Here is a 19,077-nt window from a genome sequence, read left to right on the forward strand (position 1 = left end):
TCCCTTCTCTGTCGGTACCTGGGCCCATAAACAAATTTAGCATGCCAACCATGGGCTCACAGCCTACCCTGGCCTACAGACCCTCCATCACCCGGGGTGCCTTCTTCAACAATAATCACCTCTCGTGAGTCACACTACCAGCCTGTCAAAACTCTTTGCACACTTACAAAATAAACATTTCAACATACTGCACCAACCGCAGAACGACCTCCATTGTAAATGTGACCCAACCCCTTCACTAATCTCTGAATTAGCCCCGGTTTTCCTTGTATTGGGCATAGTCCCTTCCAATTCATTATTTCACACCATCATTCACTCCCAGACCACTGTCCGGCTTTAACTCCATACAGGCTTGTTCACATTTCCATTCATTCTTGCACCATCTAACTAACTAGTTCCTTTCTAACTAACTCATGCTCACCCTATCACTGAATTCCCAAAATGCAGAATTACTGCTCACCTCCATTCCTTTGTTTCTCTTTTTTCCCCACCTATGGAATCAACTTCCACATCCTCTTCAATCTCATCCTTCCCTTCAGGTCTCCCAGACCGCTGTTCAACACCTTCTCATATCGTCCCCAATCCAAAACCATGATCTTTTATACCATTGTTAACACCGCCCAAATCCCTCCTAATTTTCCACTTTTTCCTCCTTGGAGCTTCATTCTCCATGCATGCGTGTTTTGCATCCTGTTTATGTTTTTTACGACCTGATAACTGTTCAGAGGTGCCAGGTCTTCCATGAGCCTCGACTATGTATACAAAAAACAAAAACAAAAGGGAAAGCTGGAGATGACAGGAACTGAAATTTTCAAATGGACTGATTTATGGCAGTTTCAATCTGACTATTATAAAAGTGTTCTTTTCTGGTCACTCACCCTGTAAAATAAATGGAGGCTGTGATTTGCACTAAGACTGCAGAGCCAGTACTTGGATACAACCCAGTGAATGATAGGTTAATATCAGTGAGGTTAAAATGACATCCAGTAAACACCACCATCATTCAGATGTATGCCCCAACTTCTGCAGCAGATGAAGAAAATGTGAAGGAGTTATATCGAAAGTTGAAGGAACTGGTGGAGTCGGTGCCGAAAGTAGTTGTTTTAATTATTATGGGAGATTGGAATACAAAAGTTGGAGAAGCAGGAGCACCAGGGATTGCAGTTTAAGCACGGACTTGGAATCGGAAACGAGCCAGGAGAGCGAATATTAAAATTCTGTTTGAAAAATGAACTTGTAATTGCAAGCACATGGCTTAAACAAAACAAATTGTAGGCTGTACACATGAACTTCACCTGATGAGCAACATAGAAATCACATTGACCACATTATAATCCATAGAAGATGGATAAGTGAGGTGCAAACTGCCCATGCTCTACCAGGCACAGACTGTGGGCCAAATCATGAACTTCACTCAGATCAAAGCTCTAAGCTGTATAACCTGCGTTTGAATCTTAACCCAGCTATAAACTGTCACCTGGTGTCCTCATCCTGAGCTAGCTATCCAGTAATTTGGAACCAATGGCAGTCTCTTCCCAGTGGAATGTTTGATAAACTTACCAAACTTAAAGAGCTGTATCTGTGTTGTAACAAGCTCCAATCTTTCCCTCATGGAGTGTTTGATAAACTGACCAAACTCACTGCTTTGTCTCTGGATAACAACCAGATGAAAAGTGTGATAAATAATTAACTTCTGCCATCGAAGATGGACGGAGGTTACTGTTTTCACCCCTGTCTGTTTGTTACTTACGAAATCTAAAGATTTCGTAAGTATATTGATGACTTCCGTCATCTGTTTGTGTGTTTGTTTGTGTGTGCGTTTGTTTGTGTGTGTGTTTGTTTGTTTGTAGGCACGATAACTCGAGAACAGAAGGAGCTACCAATGTCAAATTACATCATGTGATTCAGGAGGGTGATGGCTAGTGCTGATTAGATTTTGGTCAAAATCGGTCAAAGGTCAAGGTCACAGTGAGGTCAAACACCCAAAAAATGATAACTCGAGAACGGAAGAAGCTACCAATTTCAAATTACACCACGTGATTCAGGAGGGCGGTGGCTAGCGCTGATTAGATTTTGGTCAAAATCGGTCAAAGGTCAAGGTCACAGTGAGGTCAAACATCCAAAACATTCGATTTTTGATGGTTTGGTACAGAATCATCGTAGAAACTTCTGGTTTGCGTCGTTACCTTCTCTCGAGACAGCTTTTATTAGACAAGGTCAGAGGTCAAGTTGACGATTTCGAAAGTACCAGTCTATGACTACTTGTTTGTTTGTTTGTAGGCACGATAACTCGAGAACGGAAGAAGCTACCAATGTCAAATTACACCACATGATTCAGGAGGGTGATGGCTAGTGCTGATTAGATTTTGGTCAAAATCGGTCAAAGGTCAAGGTCACAGTGAGGTCAAACATTCGATTTTTGATGGTTTGGTACAGAGTCATCGTAAAAACTTCTGGTTTGCGTCGCTACCTTCTCTAGAGACAGCTTTTATTAGACAAGGTCAGAGGTCAAGTTGACGATTTCGTAAGTACCAGTCTATGACTGCTTGTTACTTACGAAATCTAAATATTTCATAAGTATATTGATGACTTCCGTTTGTTTGTTTGTGTGTTTGTTTGTTTCTTTGTTTGTAGGCACGATAACTCGAGAACGGAAGAAGCTACCAATGTCAAATTACACCACGTGATTCAGGACGGTGTTGGCTCGTGCTCATTGGATTTTGGTCAAAATCGCTCAAAGGTCAAGGTCACAGTGAGGTCAAATATTCGATTTTTGAGGGTTTGGTACAGATAACTCGAGAACGGAAGAAGCGACCAATGTCAAATTACACCACGTGATTCAGGAGGGTGATGGCTAGCGCTGATTCGATTTTGGTCAAAATCGGTCAAAGGTCAAGGTCACAGTGAGGTCAAATATAATTCCGTGAATTAATGTGGAGAAATGGAGTATTTTTGCTTCGCTCGACGTTACGAGTTCGTTTTAACTTCGATTTTAATTTTGTCTTCGGTTTTTGCGATCGCTTTGGACGCTTAAAACTCGGTTGTCGAAATTCTGGTAAAAATTGGATGTTTTGGAGACGTTTTAAGATTGTTTAAAAAATATTTCACTCGACGCATCACGGGTCGTCATGTGATGCAGTGCGCTCGAGCAGACGCGTCGTTGAGTCACATATGGTTTTCCGTGTGCGCGCTGACGGTGTTTTCGATAAAGATGGTGTTTAAAAGTCATTTTTATCCCAATAAAGGTTAGCGTCGCATGCCTGACTCGCTAAGCCGTCGGATTATGTAAAGATTGTTGGTGGATGGCCGAATATTATGGTTTTGTGACTTTGATAAAATAATATGAAATAATTGCGTGGAGAAATGGAGATTTTTGCTTCGGTCGACGTTACGATTTTTGATGGTTTGGTACAGAATCATCGTAGAAACTTCTGGTTTGCGTCGCTACCTTTTCTCGAGACAGCTTTTATTAGACAACGTCAGAGGTCAAGTTGACGATTTCGTAAGTACCAGTCTATGACTGCTTGTTTGTTTGTTTGTGAACAGTATTACAGAAAAACTCATCGACGGATTTCAATGAAACTTGGTGGGGGGATGAGGTATGGTCCAAGGATCATGCCATTAGATTTTGAACTTGGTCCAAAGTCCAATATGGCCGCTATGGCGGCCATTTTGAAAAAATATTTGAATTAATTTTTTTGCATTTCTACATGTTTTAAGTGATTTCCAACCAAAAATAAATAAATTTGTTAGAGAAAAAAACAGAAAATTTTGCAACTTTTTTCAAAAAAAATTCGATTTTATTTGAAAGATATTTGAATTTCTTTTTTTGCATTTCTACATGTTTTAAGTGATTTCCAACCCCCCAAAAAAAAATTGTTAGAAGAAAAAAAAAATTGCAACTTTTTTTTCAAAAAAATTTCGATTTTATTTTTTTGGCATTTGTACATGCGCGTCGATCTCGTTTAGTTTATTCAATCGTGGTTCAGTAGAGTCTGATCCGTTTTGACCTTCAATGAATAGGATATCAGGTTCACTTAAGTGACCCAGCAGTATTGGCGGCGGAGGTTTTGCACTCTACCGAGTGCTCCCCCTCGAGTTCTTACTTGTTTTTGTGAAATATTTTGAATTTATTTGAAAGTTGAACAGACACTAGGTAGAGTGCATACTTCTGCCAGGCTGATTAGTTTATGTTTTTTATCCCACTGATCAGCCAGATATGGATTCGGACCTGAACTAAAATTTAATCGGCTTGTTCTTGTCACCTAACCAACTCTTCCACCAAGTTTCAACATAATACGTCTATAACTTTTTCAGATATCATGTTATATATATCGTTTTAACCCGATTACTCAATAGTGAAGAATCACTTAATTGTCAAATTCGGATTCGGATTCAGATCTTCACCAAAATCGAATCAATTCTTCCGTGTTACACACCCAACTTGCCTACCACATTTCGTCTGAATCTGTCAATAACTTTTTCAGAAATCCTGTTATATGTCGTTTTTGGCCCAATCTCTCGATGTCGAAAAATCACTTTAAAAATTCTCAGATATAAATTCGGATTCGGATCTTCACTAAAATTTAATCGTTTTGTCCATGTCACCTACCCAAGCTCTCTGTCAAATTTCGTCCAAATCCGTCCACAACTTTTTGGGACATCCTGTTCACAAAAAAAAACCCCAAAAAACAAGCAGGATGTCATGCATAACACAAAACTTGCGAAATCCATAAATCAAACTTGACCTGAAAAATAATTGCTGCTTGAATTCAATGACCAAATACACAAATCCTTTTCACGTTTCAAGTCAATCGGATGAAAATTGCCGCATGTCGACTTTTTGACCTGTGCTGACTTTTTGGCCTATGTTGACCTCAAAGATACTTGTTTGTTGAATTCAGTGACCTGATATGTAAATCCTCCACATTTCAAGTCAATCAGATGAAAATTGAGGATTTTAGAAATTACACCGATGTTGATCTTATGATAACTTACACCGATTTTTTTATAACACACTAAAACTCATGGTAAAATTATATAACAGAGGATAGAGGACAGAATAGAAAGTTTATTTGCTGATTACTATGAGAATAAGAAGAAGAATCGATTAACAGGAGTAGGAAACATCATGCAAACATGGTAGTTTCATGCGAGGTGTCTCAATGTCACCTAATCTAATATATCAAGCTGAATTCATGTCTGTGGGTGGATGTGTGGGTCTGAACAAGGTACGTTTTTATTACAACGAAAATACTCATGATAAATATTTGAAGTCTTTAATTTGAAAAAAATGTCCTTTTGTCGGTGTTTTGTATGTACTGTATAATGCTGAGATGTCCGGTTACTTGGTCAAGAAATGTTCTAACAGTTACGAATTAATATGAATCCGAAATGATTGGGAATGTCGAGTGTTCCAATGCCTTCCTCCTATAACTCGAGAATTACATGTGGAATTAAAGGCCATTGTCTGGAAAGCATGCATTTCCGTTCGCAGCGGATACTCCAGTAAACCTGTTGGGCAAAGATCTGTTATGCCAATTGAATTTTTCAGTAAAATGTACTCCTGACGTGTACATTTAGAAATGTCCCAGTCATCATGTGAAACTGTTTTGAATTTGCAATAGACAACCACTGAAATGCTTGTGCATTGGTGGTAATAGTCTTTCTAGTACTTTGAACGCTCATTTTGAAAAATTGACAGATTGTGTGTCAAGTAACAGATCATCTTCACACTTACAACAAAGGTATGACGCAACATTGGGATAATTGTGAGTAAAGACGACAAGGAGCAGGTATTGAAATATACCTGTCAAAAGAACGATTGGAACTAAATTTGCATGCATAATATATAGATTGTGTCTTATGTGATATGAGCATCATTTCACAGGCCGTAATGAAATTTAAATAATAGGCATTGGTGTGTGTGTGTGCCGTCCCTCGGATGGATGTTGGGTGAGTGTCCCGTCTGCTGCCGTTAGTTTGTGGATGTTAAAGATCCCACGGTATTGGTATCCTTCGCGAGAATTTGGCTCGCTACCACTGGCCACATGTAAAAACAAAGTGCAAAAGGGTGAATTTCCTAACGGGGGGGGGTCGCTACACCCCTTAGCTAGGTAAGTGATTACTAGTGATAGTATGTTGAATATTTTGCTGCTGTGAAGTGGAATGTTTGCTGTTTTGCTTCCCTTGCATTTTGCATGAGCAGAGTATTTTGAGCTGCAACTTGGAACGCCATTTGCTCGTGACTCAATTTTGACCTAATTTGATCAAAGTCGAGAGGCTGCAACGTATTGTTGCGAATTCGCGCCCGCCGGCGTGCGGACGGCCACGTCACTCGAATCGCGACTGCATCGCCCACAGGACGGACAATTCAGTCGTGACCCTCTGGGAACTATCGCCCGGAGCCAGTCACGGGTGGGCCTTTCGACCTCACCACAATCGTGCCAATCAGCCACCCGCGTAGGATAGGGTTGTTCGCCAAACTCGACCTACCTCAGTACCCACGCGGATGGTAAACCGGGCGATCGTACCTCGCCGCAGGTCAACTCCGGACACGAGCCGCTTGGGCGGCTCGTTCCATACTATCGGGATAACCGAGCGGTGTTATCGTCGACATTGACGGTTCAGATTATTTACCGGGCATTTTGCACCCACTACGAACCCTTTACGTGAAGCAGGATGGAGGGTCAATGAAGAAAAGACGAAGCAAAACGGGAAAACAGTTAACACAAAGCACATTTATTACGCGACACACGGAAAGCACACATATACAGCCAAACAGTCAAAATGCACATATAGCAGTTAAAACAAAAGAAACAATGACACAGAGTTACTACCGAATACGCGTACACACGGCAACACTTATACAGTTCTACTTTACAGACGGCGCCAACACACATTTACTCAAAAGCAAAGGAAAGAAGCCACCCTCATAGACAAGGGGGCAGACGGGCCTGTAGGCCAATATGCGCGCGTGACCTGAAGAAGCGGCCAGGTCCGCGAGACGGGGGGGGGGTCCTACCCGCATCCTCGTGACGCGCTGGCGGACGTGCCGCAGATGTGGCCGCATGGCTGTGCCCCGACTCCGTGCTCCTTGGCGGGTTTCGTTGGCACGACATTTGGAGAGTGATGGGAACGGGGCCCCCTTTTTGCACTATCTCAGTGCGGGGGAAAGGGGGAATTGTTGATGCCCTGGGGGAGGAGAATGACTGGCTAGCTTGGGTCCCGCGACGAGCGATCTCACACCATGACCTCGTCGCTGACCGCCGTCCTTCTCGCCTCGGACCCGAGCTCCTTTGCCTCTTCCCGCAACTCTCCTCAGCCGACTGCAGAACCCAACTCGATGCCACACCGATGACTTCGCCACCCGACTCCACTCTCTGCCACACCGATGACTCGACTCACTCTGCCCTGCCGACACACACTGCTCCTGCCACACTCTGCTACTTCCACACTCTGCTACTGCCACACTCTGCCACGATTCGCCTTGTGCTCGCCGTTTTATAGGCCGGCAGGAGAAAACAATATGCAAATATCCGGATCAGGATGACCTCGGGGGCGGAGCCACGCTCGCCAATTGGACGGAGGAAAAGTGGGCGTGAACCTTCCCTGATCCTAGAATTTGCATATATCGATTTCACACAGACACACCTGCAGGCGGGGCCAAGCCGCTCGGCGCTTGCTAATTGGACGGATCAGAAGTAGGCGTGTGGCGTTCCTGATCTGAATTCTCCCTCGGAAAGGCCGCTATTTCCACTCGCGGCTCAGTGCGTATCGCTGAACGAGCCCAAGACAGCCCGATGCTCAGTGTTCACAGGTGGTGCGGGAATGGCCGTAGAAGGGGATAGGTGAGGGTGGTGGGGGGTTTATCGGTGGTGATTTGATGGTTATGGTGCCATTTAGGAATGACGGTGATGCGATGTTTGCGGGATTGAGTTGTGAAGGTAAAGGTCGTGGCTGTTGGCGTTGTTGTTGACTGAGGGTTGGAGTGTGGTTGTAGTTGGTGACGATGGCTGGCGTGGTGGTTAAGGTGGTTGTTGTGTGCTGGCGGTTGAGACGTGGTTGGTTCAAAATAAAGATAGAACAGAAAAACGGCTATCTCAAAGCGTCGCAGCCCAAATGAATCACATAAATTCCCTCAAGACAACGGATTTGGGGCTAACTACACATATACTTAGAGATATCTCACCTACGGGCCCTTCATGGTGTAATGCGAATTTCCACAGCCGTAACAGTATTTTTCCCAAGACCCATCAACGTGAAATGGAAAGTAGCTGTTATATTTTGCAGAATGTCACATTTATAAAAGGTGTTGCTTTGTGGGCTGTTTCCTGCAGGTGACTTTGCACACCTGCTGGGGGACCTGCTGCATTGCTCTGCAGCATGTTTGAGTTCATGGACTTCGGGTAAATTATGTAAATTGTGGTAGTGAAAGGTGGTTGGAGATTAGGAAGTAAATAACGATAAGGAGATTCTGCATTGGTGTGTGTGCACAAATGTGGAATAACATTTTGGCGATTTTGGACACCCAAATTCACATTTGAAGGACCGCTTTGATTTAAATTCTACTTGCCAATGTCACACAACGATGACCTTTATGAATATGGACGGGTCACAAAAATCAGTCGATCTGATTAGTTTGAAGAATAGATTGTTTCATTTTAGTTTGTGGAATAGAAATCCAATGATATTTTATGTACACTGTAATTATTTATTTTGACCAAGGAATGGATTTTATTTTAAGTGGGCTTATGCAAGTGATTAGATGGTCAGAGTAAGTGGGATGGAATATGCAGAATTTTGTTGTGGCAAGTGCAAGGGAAGTGGGGTTTTCTTGTTAAAAGATGGACAGCAGAGAGGCTTTGAAATGTTCATGGATGGAACAATTCCGAATGGTAATGAAAAAGGTTCGTTTCAGATATTTTTTTGTGATTATGTTTCAAGGGAGGAATGTTTGAGCAAACAAAGCTGCTAAAGCCTCAGACATTTCTCATATTTCTCATACATTTCTCTATATATAAAATAGAGAACAAAATATAAAACAAAATAAAAAACATTTCTCAGAATGCCATATTGGCATCTCAATATATTTTGACATGAGTCAAAATTGGTCCTACTCTTGACAATGTCACTGCTTTACAAGCAGACATTGATAAAGGAGAGAGAGATTTATGGATAATATCCAGATGCAAATTTGATGATGATTCCAAGCGATGGAAATCACACGATAAGCGCATAGTGGCTCCATACGAGCAGAGAGGGGATGTGTTCCTCTATTCTACGTTACTAATACGTTATGCATACGTCCAACTCGTTATGAATACGCCAAAAACTTTTTTTTAAACATCAATAGTTCAACGTACGCCAGCGTTTTACATACATTTTGATACGTTGCCATACGCTGGCTAAAACGTCAAGGTGTGACAGCGGCTTTAACAAGGAAGTACATTTACATCCAGATGGCTTATCTGGAATTAATACATATTTATGGATTTGATACATTCTTAGCTGCATCTTTACAACATGCAAGGAGTATGAACAAAGCAGTTGTTGGGTTTGCACTTATATTCCCTACTCAACACAACATGGTAGAGTGTTCTCCATACTTCCATACCAAGGGAGCGATTACTGTGGTATTTTTAGAAAAACAATATTGGAATGTGTAAGGCATACAGATACTATAAAAGCATCTAACAAAGAAAATAAATAATAGAGAACAGGTAGAAAAGGGGGTGGATACGATTGTACCAATTTTAAGGCCCTGTCACATCTTGACGTTTTATCCAGCGTATGCCGACGTATGAAAAATTTGGCGAATACACTGGCACACGTCGAATACGTTATGGGTAAGTTTTGTATACGTTAAGAGCATGCTGAAGCACGCTGGCATACGTCGTAGTACGCCGAGCTCATCGACAAATTTTAAACATGCTCAAAATTTTTCGACGTGCTCGGCGTATGACTCACACGTTCCGCATATGCTGACCATAAGTTGTAGGCATGTTATGCGATCGTTGACACACGTCGACACACGTTACTTGTAAGTTACTCATAAGTCGAAATACATCGAGGTAATGTCTTGCGTACCCGAAACTTATTTCTAACCTATGAGTAACGTGCTTTGAACCTATGTGTAACGTATCTCAAATGCATATTAATGTATGTAGACGTATTTGCCGTCTTCCGGATGACTACAGAACTTACTGAACGTGTTTCTAACTTACAGCTACCGTATAATGGCGTATTGGCAGCATTTAAGGGAATTGGTATATAAAAATGGGGTTCACACAGTAGGAACCAGTCAGTGTTTCAGACTCCATGGTGAGTAGATGTCCATGTCAGTAGTATCAGTCGTAGTAGTAGGTGAGCGTGTCAGTAGTAGTAGTAGTAGTAGTAGTAGTAGTAGGTCCATGTCAGTAGTAGTAGATGAGCGTGATGGGGAGGGTGTGGGTGATGATGGATCCTCCTTGCATCCACATCCACGGCCACGGCCAGGAGACTTCTTTGCAGCATTCTTCGAAGTTTTCTTCGGCATGATGGTGATGTTGACACTTCGATGTCTAGTGCAGTTATGATTTGAATCGTCGAGCGGCAGCCTTTTAATAGGCTATGCCACGTGATCGTCGGCGATACGCTGCCGCGCGCTATGCATAAGTTAGACTATCGTTGGGCATATGTTGTGAGCGCCGACAACACGCTAAGCATTCGTTGGTATAAGTTATCGAAACGTTCTGTGTATGTTACTAATACATTATGCATACGTCCAACACGTTATTATACGCCCAAAACTGAAAAAAACAATAGTTCAGTGTACGCCAGCGTTTTACATACATTTTGATACGTTGCCATACGCTGGCTAAATCGTCAAGGTGTGACAGCGCCTTTACTAATGGATACTACCCCCTATTTAATCTTAGCCACATGACCCAACATCTTGGAATTGAGTACAAAATTTTTGAACTTATTTGTACAATAAAAAAAGGAAAGTCCCAAAATATTCTATATGGGAAATTCCACTTGCCATCACTATTTAAAGCAAGACCACCAGAAAGAATAACAATCCAAAGATTTACAGGATAGAAGACAGAGTTAAGACAAACCGAGACTTGCCCTTTTAAAGATCAAGTCGCACTGAACAATAATTATTACTCCATTCATTTTTGCTTCCATCATAGATAGGGGTACTCCCTTGGTCAATAGAACCAACAAATGATACTCATGCTAATGTTTGCAGGTATATTCATCAATAAAGCGATTTTCACACACCCGCACCTACTCACCAAGTTATTCCTCATGTACATAGACATAAAAGGGAGTTAACATATAACATAGGAGGAGTAAAAGGGAAACTTAATAAAAAAAATTGCTGTTGGGTTTGTATTCACATGCCTCATTAAATGAAGTGGAATACCACTATAAGCAGTATCTTTTAAATGGAACGAGTGGTGTGGATATTTTATAAGATGGGTGCAATGAGAAAATCAGCATGATATTTATGCAAACTATAATAAAGAAATAGAAGAACAAGCTCAAATGAGCTAAGATCCTCATCCTCTTAATGATGACGTCATAAAAACGAGTATGGCGTCATTGTGATGTATCAGGTTTGCGATAAATTATCTGTGCAAAGGCCCGGCTTTATTCCCGCAAACAAAATTCAAACAGCTTGCCTAGTTTCGGAGATAATGGTATAGGCGATTTCCATTAGCGGCGATATTATGACATCAACTTTTTTCTAGGAAGAATTTTCAAAATCGGAGGTGGTTACCGCCTGCGCGTGGGCTTTCTGCATATACATGGCAAGTTTCACGAAGATCCAATGAAAACTCTGGGTTGTGAAACAAAAAATGTCAAAAAATAGGAATGACGTCATAAAAATTGATATTACGTCATAGTGATGTATCATATGTGCGGTAATTCATCTCTGCTGATGCCCTGTTCCATTCCCGCAAACATAATTCAAAAAGCTTGCCTAGTTTCGGAGATAATTTTTTAGGCGATTTCCATTAGCGGTGATATTTGACGTCATAACTTTATTTCTAGGAGGAATTTTCACAATCAGAGATGGTTACTGTCTGCGTAGGGAATTTTTACATATATATGCCAAGTTTCAGGAAGTTTCTATGAAAACTGTAGGCTGTGAAACAAACAAACAAAATATGTCAAAAAATAGGAATGACGTCATAAAAATTGATATGACGTCACAGTGATGTATCGTATGTGTGGCAATTCATCTCAGATATAGCAAGCTGCGGTGCATCGTTTGGGAATGTCAAGATCTCTGACCTTGATTTCGCAGATGATGCAGTCATCTTTGCGGATACTCTAGATATCATTTTGGGGGCCCTCAAGGTGCTGAATGAGGTGTCAGAGCCTGGGTCAAAAGAGCCTGGGTTTCCTGGGTCAAAACTAAGATCCAGGCTTTCAATGACATCTTGTATATTGCTCTCCTGTCTGTACCTGTTCGTGGTGAGAATGTTGAGGTCACGGAGAGATTCACTGACCTTGGCAGTGATTTTCATGTCTCTCCTGGCTGTGAGCCAGAGGTCTACAGATGTCTGGGTCGGGCCTGGGGATTCATGGATTCACTGGATTATGGGGTGTGGCGCTGTTGGTTCCTGTGCGGGAGGACAAAAGTCCGAGTCTTCAGGTCCTTGGTGCTTCCAGTCTTGCTCTATGAATGTGAGATTTGGACTCTGACCAGGGATCTGAGACGGACACTTAATGCCTTTGGTACCAGGTCCCTTCGGAGAATCCTTGGCTATCGCTGGTCGGACTTTGTGCCCAACGAGCGGTTGCTGAGAGAGACTCAAATGAGATTTGTTACCTGTATAGTCCGTGAGCATCAGCTGCGGCTGTATGGACATGTGGCTCATTTTCCTGATGCTGATCCTGCTCAGAAGATTCTCTCAGTGAGGGAGACTCGTGAGTGGAGGAGGCCATTGTGCCGACCACATGCCTCGTGGTAGCAGCAGGTTTATCAGCATCTCAAGGACATGGCGATGGGCCAGGCATCTGCTTGGGGGATGGCCAGACGGAGGCACTTGGAGCACCGGCAGAAAGTGGACGCAGTGACGCGCTGCTCTGGTGCATGCTCCCATATCTGACCTGACCTCCATTTCAAACCCCAAGCTGTAGTTAAATAACAATTGCCTCGGCTGAAACATTTTTCATGATCACCTTTCCTTTGTATGGTGCAGGGAAGGCTGCCAGAGAACTCATCAACATGGCAGCCAGATTGGAGCTGTTTGATAATGAAACCATGGATAGTTCTGCAGATATTAATGCTGAAATGATTGTTGTGAGAACAGTAGCTATGTAAAATCGAAAATACTTTGGTCTGGTTGCTTGCAGCACAGGGTGGACCCTGCACTGTCTTTGGGTCTAAATGTTGCACTTATATCCCAGTCAAATCAGAACACATTACAAGTTTTTGGTAGGAAAAATTAAAGAAGGAACTTACTTTCAAAATTATTACAAGGATGATGGAATATTTTCCTGGTTAAAGGGGATCTTTGGTGGATTGTGGGCAAAATTTCCACATTTTATCAGACCACTGCTACTTGTTGTCATAGTACTTTTAAATGTGCTATGATAACATTACCCTCACTGATTGCCTCTTGCTTTCAGAGGAAAGCTACATCTGCAATGGGTTCTCAACAAACATCTCCATATAAGGATCCTGATGTTGAGGAGGAGTTTTATGAATTGTGCAAAATTGTGATTGAAAATCCAGAGGTAGATGTCATGATTATGTTCTGTGACTATGGACAGATGTTATCCTTGATGCACTTTTCAGCCTTGTTCCTTGAGCTCAACACCTAAGTGTGTTGAAAATGCCTTGCTTGCCGATGGCAGGTAGATCTCCACTGCAATGGCCGAAAGGCTTACCCCATGGTGGCCTAAAGCAGGCCTCGCCGCACAACCACCTGAAGCCCCCAGTTCCTCTGGAGAGGGATGACTCCATGAAGTGCTGGACTTTGTGATTTGTGCTTGGAGATTGATGCCCAGGAAACAGAGATGCTCATGTGGGGGCTATGTATTATCAGTTAATTCCAAATTGGCTTAGTATTGTCCTTTAAAGGACAAAAGGGAGGAATGTGGAAGTACATTTTCTCTTTAAGCATTTGTAATTGATCTGATAATAAAGGCATTCTGCCCACAAGACAAAATATGTTAAATGCTATAGTTGAGAGGGTTCCATTGGAAACATATTTGTCCATGTCCTTTGTAACATTTGCTTTTCTGTAAAACATGTATTTGCTTTCGTGATATCAATTTGCTACGCAGTTAAAATAACTGAGACTCTGTAATTAGCTGGAAATATCATGTAAGTTCCAGAGAAACTTAAATGTATTAATTACTATATTCTTGATATCACATTTTACACATTCTGATTTAACTCAATACTTAAAATAAATATATAAGAACATGGCTTTCTATGTAAGAGGGCATAAAAGCAACCTGTGGTGTCTTGAAGGTCACTGCAAATTTGAGGAATGCACTGTTTATCCTTATCAGCACTAGGAATATGCAGGAGTAACTCGTCGCTCTGGGCAGTTGTTTGAACTCTAGTATGGCTGAAAGCCTGCTTTTTTTCTTCTTTGGAGCATGAGTAATTGTTTGTGCTTTTCTCTCATTCGCTGACTTTAGTTCATCTTTGCTTGGACCACTTGATACTTTATCTTGTCTGACTTTGTTCCACTGATTTTCCTTTCCTATTGAATGGACCCACCTGAATTTCACCCCAAATATGAAGCTTTGAGAAAGATACTTTTCTAAAGCAAAGGATGACCACATCCATTTCTTATCTTACTCTCAGTACCGCCACTTGTACTTGCTTGTGTATAAAAAGGCTCAGACTGGAGCCTTTCGTGAGAGAACTTCATTGATGGTATTCTGGGTACTCTCTCTGTCTTCTTTTTTCTTGCATATGGCAGCTTAGCTGCTGGGGTAGCTATCATTTATTGGAAGCACGACTGTGTCGCTGATGCAGTGCCCCTCTACCAGTACACACTGATGCTCATTTTGCCGACCTCGGAAGGATGACAGGCTGAGTCAACCCCTGGTGTATTAATTCAGCGGCCAACGGGGCTTGAACTCAGGACCCTAGGATCCCAAGCTGCCACCCTAACCCTACCTGAGTGGAAATTGAAGTTTATTACACCACATCCGACAAGTATGAAATACTTCATTTTATATCCGTCAATACCATCTCGAATGAGCACATGGTCCCTCATCATTCGTTAAAGATGACATGATTCTATGCCGTTAGATGCACCGATCAATTAGAGAAAGGATTTAAAATGTATCAATTCACAGGTTCCATACAAAGTTTCACACAGTTAAAGTACACGAAAAGGAGAACCACGAAAGCTTACCTTTAAATATAGTTCTCTAAATGTGGAATTCAAGCAAAAATTTGTAAAATCCTATTCCCACAGAGAGCACACAAAGTGGCAATCAATACCTTGCGAGGTCAAACCAACATAACATCAAACCAATTTTGGAAAATGAGGTTTGATTCAGTTCGAAGTTTAAAAAAATCATCAGCATATATTAATAAATTTATATTATCTTTGATAAAGCCAGCAGATCACTCAAAAAGGTGAATAAGCAAACTGCATTCGTAATTGCTGAAAAAAGGACCCCTGTGGATTGTATTGTCATTGCTTGCAAAGCAGCTTCGATCCGCTGGTAAATTATTTTTGTTGCTCTCGATGAAGTTCTACTTTCTGCTGATCCTTAATCTTTTCTTCACTCAATATAATTGTCCGAAGAGTAGAAAAAGTTAAGTTTAATGCTTTGTTTAAATAAATAAACCGAGTAATAATAACCGCTGATTTGTTAAGAAATTTCAGATTTCACTCCAGATTTCAACAATTATTTAGTCCATCAGATCCGATTTAATATTTCGATTATATACTTTAATTAGTCGGTGAGAGTAGACTGTGTTTCCAAGGCAAGGCATGTTTGAATAAGCTGTTAATTATCTTCAAAAAGGGTTGTTTAAATTTCCTGTTTATTACATTTAAAATGTAATTCAGGAACATACTTCAGCTGGTTGGTGTGCAAGGCAAGATCTTTGAGTTTAGTTAGTTTATCAAACACTCCATTCGGGAGAGACTGGAGCTGGTTTCGGTGCAGCCACAGCAGTGTGAGTTGTGTTAGTTTATCAAACACTCCGTTGAGAAGAGACCCAAGCTGTTTTTCCTTCAAATATTGAATATTTAGTCTGGTATATTTAATCAGGAGACCACTAACTTGCACAAAAATCTGCAAAAGAGGAAATTGATTGATGAGCAAAAAGGAGGGTAGGATAGGTGGGGTTGGGGATTATGACCCTCCACCCACCATCCTACAGCCTAGTGTTGGCATAACGGTTAAGGGAGCTGGCTTAAGATCTTATGGTCTTGATTTTTAGCCCTGTTTACTGTTGAAATAACACGAGGTGGTTTGACTCAGATTACCATCCTTCTGAGGTTGGCAAAATGAGTACCAGCTTACTGGAGTAATAAGCCATTCAAGTATCCTGCATCGGAGTGGCAACCCCTTTCGAATTCTACTCCTTAGCCAAATGGAACTGCCTGGGCTGCCCATTGCAGCTCATGGCATGAAAGGAATGGTTGCAATGTCTTATGTATAGCGCACAAAGTCCTCGTCGAGCTTCTGTGTCCCTCCCATGTCAGCATCAAATAATTCACACCCTATTTTGTCCATCACAATTTCTTCATTCAATTTGCAAAACAAATGAGTAAACACATAATATAATTATTTTGTTGACAAAATAAACATGATCTATTGTTATGGGTCAGTATTCGAGGTTCGCCACGAGGGCAAGCACTCGAGGTCCTCCCGAACACCCGGTCCTGAATCAGTTGTCCGTAGATGTTTTTTTTATGTCTCAGACCATCACTGCAATGCCCCTCCACATGGTCGTGTGTGAAAGAGCACCTTCTGGTGATGATGGTGAGAACAACAGGCTTTTTTCAAGTAAAAGTGGTGGCAATCACTTTCCTCTTTTTAATAGGGGCATAATTGGCATAGATGCAAGACAATTGGGTTATTTAACCTTTAAAACATGTTCTTACCCAACAACAGCCTCAACATCAGGACCAAATGTACAATTTCACTCCATGGAGCTATACGATGGGGATTAAACAATTCCGTTCTTATGTTGATGGGAAAGTGTGAAAATGTACCTGATTGTTGCACATTCACTCCATCTTTGGCCGTGATGTGCTTTTGTTGATGGAAAGAAGTGTTGATGTTGATGAGAGAGAAGTGTTGATGGAAGCATTCATTTAACAGTGCCCTGTTTGAGAAACTAACCCAACTGAAAGAGCTGAGTCTGAGAACTAACAAGCTCCAGTCTCTTCCTCATGGAGTGTTTGATAAACTCACCAGTCTCACATATTTGAATCTACACACCAACAAGCTGAAAAGTGTTCCTCATTCAAATCCTGAGCCTTTCATTTTAAGGAATAATAATTTAGTTATTAAACATTTCGTTTTGAGATACAATTCGTCTCAAGTATAACTTCTACTTGCCTGTTGTTGGCTGAATGTTTCAGGTGGCTGGCTGAAGATCTCAGGGTCATGAGTTCAAGCCTCTGTCATGCCATTGAAATAACTCCAGGTGGGTTGACTCAGTTTGTCATCCTTCCCCGTTGGCAAAATGAGTGCCAGCTTACTGGCAACAGGAGCACTGCATCAGCAGCACAGCTGGAGTTCCAGGGACGATGCAACCAGCAGCCACAGGCTGCATACAAAATCAGAACATTATTTCGTCATTTAATTCACATCTTCTTTCTCTTGGGTTTTCCATCCAGAATCATTCACTAAGTTTGGAAAGACAAAAAGATATCTTAATTTGAGATGATATACGTTTAACTCATTTGATTGGAAGCACAAACGTTCAGGGCCGAGCAGGCTGGATCACGTCCTCGATTTTGTGAGATGAATGACGACATGCCTCATTACATTACAATAACAGTGAAATATCACGTAAGTCTGATGCAAAAAAATTGCTGTAGGACATGAAGGATGTTGACCACACTTATTCACCTCCTTCATAAGAATACACCTGCACTCAAGGTCCTCTTATACAGACTTCCATTTATGACTGTGGCTTAGAGCATCTGGATCATGCCCCAGACAGCACCTATTGGCTGTTATCTGTTCTGATGTTGAAGTCTCACTCGCTTGGTCACCGATTCACGAAGCACCAGTAATAGATGAAGCACTTGAGAAGTGGTCGCTGCTTTTGGTACAAAATAAACAGCATAATCTGAAAACTTCTATTTTACTAACAGAGACTGTTTGAATGAGAAATAGATCCATTGCTTTGAAATCAAGGCATATTATTTCGATATATATAAAGTTTAGCAAGTATCATTTTCCTTTAACTTTTCAACCCACTCATACCTTTTGAACTTTCCACACACATTTGTACCTGATGGATCAGAGATGGATCCAGATGATGATGCACATAGATTTCAAAAATCCCAATTTGCAATGTATGTTCGTGTTCCATCAATCATCCCTTTTTTTCCAACTTCAGTATCAATTCACCCCATTGACTTAAATCTACCTCCTGCTAGCCCCTCACCTGTTATACCCCCTCCCTACCCTCCCATCTTTCCTCTTGTTCTACCTCCACTCTTGGTTCCTCTTCACTGTCTTCTGCTTCAGTATCAGCTCCTCCTCTGTTGTCCCAAAGTGAGTGATGTTCGAACATCTATGGGCTCCATTCTAACTTAACAGATATCTCACACTCTCAATCATCACTACAAACATGCTCCTTCCTTCCTCTCAGCACACCTCCCCCTCTTACCAACCCCTTAAATCTTGTACCTCACCCTGCCCGCTCCCTTCTTCACCATGCCTCCACTAAGTCTCATCCTTCCCCTCGCCCCACCTCTCCCATCATCCTCCTCCACCTTGGCCATGCTCTCATCATCTCCCCCCCTCTCAAAGCAACCTTCACACTCCTCACCCTCCAAGCTTCCCTCTCATCTTTCTCAAAAACTCCCCCCCCTCAACCTTCTTCCTCAAATCTCCCCTCCAACCCTA

The 19,077-nt window shown here is 41.8% G+C and overlaps 1 long non-coding RNA gene across 1 annotated transcript in view; it reads left to right on the forward strand.

Moving 5' to 3' along the window:
• LOC147012356 (uncharacterized) overlaps window positions 1–18,236 on the forward strand; it is a 63,508-nt gene extending 45,272 nt beyond the window's left edge. The window contains exons 2-3 of the long non-coding RNA XR_015051588.1: window positions 8,340–8,408; window positions 17,577–18,236. This is a non-coding gene — a long non-coding RNA (uncharacterized LOC147012356). The remainder of the gene's footprint in view (window positions 1–8,339; window positions 8,409–17,576) is intronic.
• The last annotated feature ends 841 nt before the right edge of the window (window positions 18,237–19,077 follow it).

Source organism: Eptatretus burgeri, chromosome 15 (genome assembly GCF_056783735.1).
Source record: "Eptatretus burgeri isolate ZD-2024b chromosome 15, Ebu_testis_v1, whole genome shotgun sequence".
Taxonomy (NCBI): domain Eukaryota; kingdom Metazoa; phylum Chordata; class Myxini; order Myxiniformes; family Myxinidae; genus Eptatretus; species Eptatretus burgeri.